General features: G+C 42.5%; 1 pseudogene across 1 annotated transcript; it reads left to right on the top strand.

Annotated features, from left to right (window-relative positions):
- Positions 1–1,195: 1,195 nt before the first annotated feature.
- Positions 1,196–1,903, top strand: LOC308618016 (STING ER exit protein-like; annotated as a pseudogene). Its single transcript has one exon. The product of its transcript is annotated as an STING ER exit protein-like (transcript).
- The last annotated feature ends 4,195 nt before the right edge of the window (positions 1,904–6,098 follow it).

The following is a 6,098-nucleotide window of genomic DNA, read 5'->3' as shown; positions in this document are numbered from 1 at the left end:
TCATGTTTGTTAAGTGTAAACTAAAAGCTTCCTCACTGTTTTCACATGATTAATGGCTTATTTGACTGGCACTTTTTCTTTAAAAAAAATGTTTTCTCTACTAACCTTTCCTCTAAGTGCAAATAAAAATAATCTCCTTGATTCTAAGTACTTTGCAAACCTTGTAAAAATTTAAAATAATGTCACTGCTTCTCATACTCTCTGGCTCTGTAAATCCTTCCTCATTTCTAACACTGTTCTTACTGTGGTAAAGCTAATTGAAAAATAAAGCGATGAATGAGCTTGCATTGAAATTTTAAGAACAGCAGCTATTACCGTATAACACCAAGCAGAAGGGCAGTAGCTGTCCTTTCTCACAGCTGGAAACCATAGAAGGGCTTATTAGCATCACTTGCTATGATTAACTCTCTACCTTTTAAACCACGTAACTCACAATACTAGGAAGAATAGAATAGCTCGCTTGTCCAAACACAAAGTATAAGATGTGCCTTGAACTCAAAAATGTAGTTGATAACAGAGGATGGAAAAAAACAGCCAGAAAATGTCAGGCCTGGGAGTCAGCTAGGCAGGTCGGGATGGGAGATAAGTGAGGTGTAGAAAGGATGTGGTCAGGGGGAGGGGGCCACAGGCAAGAGATCAACTCCTCTAGAGAGAGGAGTGCCTAGAGGGAAAAAAATCAAGAAATCAGACTTTTATGCCACCCACTAAGAAAAGACAAGAAGCAGAGTCCAAGGAATCATGTGGTAGACAGAATAATGGCCCCAGCAAAGATGTCCACGTTCTAATTCCTAGAACCTGTGACTATGTTATGTCACATGGCAAAGGGAATTAAGGTCACAGGTGGAATTAAGGTTGCTATTCGGCTGACCTTAAAATACGGAGATTTGAGGCTTCCCTGGTGGTGCAGTGGTTGAGTCCGCCTGCCGATGCAGGGGAAGCGGGTTCGTGCGCCGGTCCAGGAAGATCCCACATGCTGCGGAGCGGCTGGGCCCGTAAGCCATGGCCTCTGAGCCTGCGCATCCGGAGCCTGTGCTCCGCAACGGGAGAGGCCACAACAGTGAGAGACCCGCATACCGCAAAAATAAAAAAAAATAAAAAAACGGAATTTCGAGGGGAGATCCGCGACGCGTGAGTGACGTCATTTCTGCGCGACTCTTACTTTTGCCTTTATGTTTTCAGACTGCTGCTCTGAGCTATGCCTAAAGTAGTTTCCCTGTCCATAGTCTGCTCCGACACCCGGGACCGGGAGGAGTATGACGACGGCGAGAAGCCCCTTCACGTCTACTACTGTTTATGCGGCCAGATGGTCCTGGTGCTGGACTGTGAGTTGGAGAAATTGCCCATGAGGCCCCGGGATCGGTCCCGTGTGATTGATGCTGCCAAACGCGCCCACAGGTTTTGTAACACAGAAGACGAGGAGACTGTGTATTTTCGGAGGCCTGAAGGCATCGAACGACAGTACAGGAAGAAATGTGCAAAGTGCGGGCTGCCACTCTAATACCAGTCCCAACCGAAGAATGCTCCTGTGACCTTCATTGTGGATGGAGCAGTAGTCAAGTTTGGCCAGGGTTTTGGGAAGACGAACATATATACTCAGAAACAAGAGCCTCCTAAGAAAGTGATGATGACGAAACGGACTAAAGACATGGGCAAGTTCAGCTCTGTCACTGTGTCTACTATTGAGGAAGAGGAAGAGGAGATTGAGGCTAGAGAAGTTGCTGACTCGTATGCGCAGAATGCCAAGGTGATTGAAAAGCAGCTGGAGCGCAAAGGCATGAGCAAGAGGCGGCTGCAGGAGCTGGCTGAACTGGAAGCCAAGAAAGCGAAAATGAAGGGAACCTTGATTGACAACCAGTTCAAATGATCAGGACCTTTCTGTGAACCCAGACTGGAGGCAAACATTTAGATCAGGAGGAAAAAAGAGCGTTTTCTTGACTACATGGACTGGTTCCTACCTTTATGCCCCAGCAGAAGGCTTTACGTGGCTTCCCAGTGATTCTCCTACATTCAGTGAGGTCTTTGAGTCCCTCTGACCTGCTTTCTAGAGATGGATTTTTCTCAATCTTTCTGTGTATAGGTCTTCTGTACTATTTTTTGTCCATTTGGTATGAACTTCTTCATCTGTGTCGAAGCTCTGTGAATAGATCAGTGCTTCAGTGTGTCTAGTTTCTAAAGGAGCTATTCTTATTCCTTCTTCAAAGTTAATAAAATGTTTAAAGATTTTTGAAAAAAAATATGGTGTCATAGAAAAAAGTAACATGAATTACATTTAAAGTTACAGCAAGCTAGATCCTTTTAAGTGGCTCTGTTTCTTTTCTTAGACTGGCAGGTATTGGCTAGGGTTTGAATCTCTCTACTGTCAGAGAAAATCCATAACAAGCCAGAATCTGCATCAAGTTTCCTTTACCTCAAATGTTAAAACTCTAGGCATGTCAACCCTTGTCAGATGTTGTACATACAGAAAGAAAAGCCAGATTCAAGTGAGGGGGTAGGATAGCTCTGATCTGAATGAAAATGGGATCTTGGTAAGCAACCCAAGGGAGCTACCATCCTGTCAAGCAGCTAAGAGCGTTGCTTCCATGTGTGGGCACGTGGGAGGGAGACATGGTAGAGTAAGAAATTACACCGACTCTAGGTCCATCCACCTCACTACAAATAACTCAATTTCATTTCTTTTTATGGCTGAGTAATATTCCATTGTATATATGTGCCACATCTTCTTTATCCATTCATCTGTTGATGGACACTTAGGTTGCTTCCATGTCCTGGCTATTGTAAATACAGCTGCAATGAACATTGTGGTACATGACTCTTTTTGAATTATGGTTTTCTCAGGGTATATGCCCAGTAGTGGGATTGCTGGGTCGTATGGTAGTTCTATTTGTAGTTTTTTTAAGGAACCTCTATACTGTTCTCCATAGTGGCTGTATCAATTTACATTCCCACCAACAGTGCTGGAGGGCTCCCTTTTCACCACACCCTCTCCAGCGTTTATTGTTTCTAGATTTTTTGATGATGGACATTCTGACCGGGGTGAGATGATATCTCATTGTAGGTTTGATTTGCATTTCTCTAATGATTAATGATGTTGAGCATTCTTTCCTGTGTTTATTGGCAATCTGTATACCTAGAGTCTGTCATACAGAGTGAAGTAACTCAGAAAGAGAAAGACAAATACCGTATGCTAACACATATATATGGAATCTAAGAAAGAAAAAAAAAAGGTCATGAAGAACCTAGGGGTAAGACGGGAATAAAGACACAGACCTACTAGAGAATGAACTTGAGGATATGGGGAGGGGGAAGGGTAAGCTGTGACAAAGTGAGAGTGGCATGGACATATATACACTACCAAATGTAAAATAGATAGCTACTGGGAAGCAGCCGCATAGCACAGCGAGGTGAGCTCGGTGCTTTGTGACCACCTAGAGGGGTGGGATAGGGAGGGTGGGAGGGAGGGAGACACAAGAGGGAAGAGATATGGGAACATATGTATATGTATAACTGATTCACTTTGTTATAAAGCAGAAACTAACACACCATTGTGAAGCAATTATACTCCAATGAAGATGTTAAAAAAAAAAAGAAGAAGAAATGACATGGAGATAAACAAAAGTTGTCTGTTGACTGTCTTTTTTTTTTTTTTTTTGTAGTATGCGGGCCTCTCGCTGCTGTGGCCTCTCCCGCTGCGGAGCGCACAGGCTCAGCGGCCATGGCCCACGGGCCCAGCCACTCAGCGGTATGTGGCATCCTCCCGGTCCGGGGCACAAACCCACGTCCCCTGCATCCGTGAGCGGACTCTCGACCACTGCGCCACCAGGGAAGCCCTTGTTGACTGTCTTTTATTTCACATTTGCTATTTGTGGAGGAGTGTCATATACATAAATATTTAATGTCACACTGCTTCAGTGATATTAGTATGTAGTGTTTGTACCCATGTTTTTATCTGTTCATCTGTATTGCAGGGTGTTGGGACAGGAAGGTGTTTTAGCCTCTTCGCATTATTTACATGGCTTGGGTGCTTAGTAGGCATCCAAGGCATGTATGTGAGGTGTTGCTGGGAAACAGTAGGGCATTTTTCTTTGCTTTTTTTCCCCCAATTTCTGAATTTGGAAGGAAAAGTAGGTTGGAGTGGGGGTAGATGTGAGCTAGCAAGAACTGGGAGAAAGAGGGGTGGGGGGTCCTGGGAAAGCCCAGGGTGGGGCTGTGTGACCAGCTTCCCAGTTACTCTCCTGCATCCAATGGGGGCTTTGCAACTGAGTCTTCCTCTCTACCTCATTTCCTGGTCCTCATGTTGAGAGATAACTAGGCATCGTGTGGATAAGCAACCATAACCTCCTCACAATTCCTTGACCACAACTCCAAACAATGACCTTTACCTTCACCCCCCTTTAGCTACAAACTCCTTGGATATCATCAACACCACCTGTGAGAGCCAATACTCTGCTCTGACCACAGCCTCCTACCATTGCTGCTCTTTCATACTTACTTCCACTAAACCTGTTTTGTTTTGTTTTTAGATTTGAAGAGAGATTATTATTTTTTTCATTGAGGTATAGGTGATTTACAATATCGTGTTAGTTTCAGGGGTACGACAAAGTGATTTGGTTATACATACATATGTATATATATTTTTTTCTATTCTTTTCCATTATAATTTCTTATAAGATATTGAATATAGTTCCCTGTGCTATGCAGTAGGACCTTGTTGTTTACCTATTTTATATATAGTACTGTGCATCTGTTAATCCCATACTCCCAATTTATGTACCCACCCGCCTCCCTTTGGTACCCATAAGTTTGTTTTCTGTGTTTCTGAGTCTGCTTCTGTTTTGTAAATAAGTTCATTTGTACTATTTTTTAGATTCCACATATAAGTGATATCATATAACATTTGTCTTTCTCTGCCTGGCTTCACTTAGTATGATAATCTCTAGGTCCATCCATGTTGCTGCAAATGGCATTATTTCATGCTTTTTTATGGATGAGTAATATTCCTTTGTATATATGTACCACATCTTTGTTATCCATTCATCTGTCCATGGACATCTAGGTTGCTTCCATGTCTTGGCTATTGTTAACAGCGCTGCAATGAACACTGGGGTGCATATATCTTTTCAAATCATGGTTTTCTCTAGATATGTGCCCAGGAGTGGGATTGCTGGATCATATGGTAACTCTATTTTTAGTTTTTAAAGGAACCTCCATACTGTTTTCCACAGTGGCTGCACTAATTTACATTCCTACACCCTCTCCAGCATTTATTATTTGTAGACTTTCTGATGATAGCCACTCTGACTGGTGTGGGGTGATACCTCATTGTAATTTTGATTTGCATTCCTCTAATAATTTTTGAGCATCTTATCATGTGCTTTTTAGCCATCTGTATGTCTCTTTTTAAGAAATGTCTATGTAGATCTTCTGCCCATTTTTTGATTGGGTTTGGATTTTTATTATTGAGTTGTGTGAGTTGTTTATATATTTGGGAAATAAAGCCCTTCTTGGTCACATCATTTGCACATAAAAAAATAGGGAGATTTCCTGGATTATCTGTGTAGACCCAATGTCATCACAAGGGTTCCTAAAAATGGAAGAGGGAAAGAGAAAGGAATCAGAAAAAGAGATATGACAAGGCAAGCAGGGTCAAAGAGGTGCTATGCTGTTGGCTTTGAAAATATAAAGGGGTCCCTTCAAGCCAAGGAACGTGGGCAGCCTCTAGAAGCTGGGGAAAGCAAGGAAACAGATTATCCCTATAACCTCAAGGAAGGAATGCAGGCTTACCAATACCTTGACTTTAGCCCAGTGATCAGTGTCATATTCTGACCTATAGAACTGTGAGATAATAAATTTGTGTTGTTTGAAGCCACTAAGTTTGTGGTAACTTGTTGGCAGTGGTAGAAAACTAACACGGATCTGTGCCCAATGACTGAGAACAAACTAAAGGGGACGAACAGGCTATTCAATCAGTGTTTGTTGAAAAAAATGGAGAAATGAGTGAATAAAGGAATAAGAGGCATTTGGCAACCACATTCTGGGGTCCATCAAAGATAAGAGAGTCATCAGCCACTGAACATGATAATAACAATTGATCTATAGAC

Source organism: Mesoplodon bidens, assembly GCF_964165515.1.
Source record: "Mesoplodon bidens genome assembly, chromosome: 5".
Classification (NCBI taxonomy): Eukaryota; Metazoa; Chordata; class Mammalia; order Artiodactyla; family Ziphiidae; genus Mesoplodon; species Mesoplodon bidens.
The sequence above is the reverse complement of the archived record's forward strand: the minus strand, read 5'-3'. Positions and strand labels throughout refer to the sequence as shown.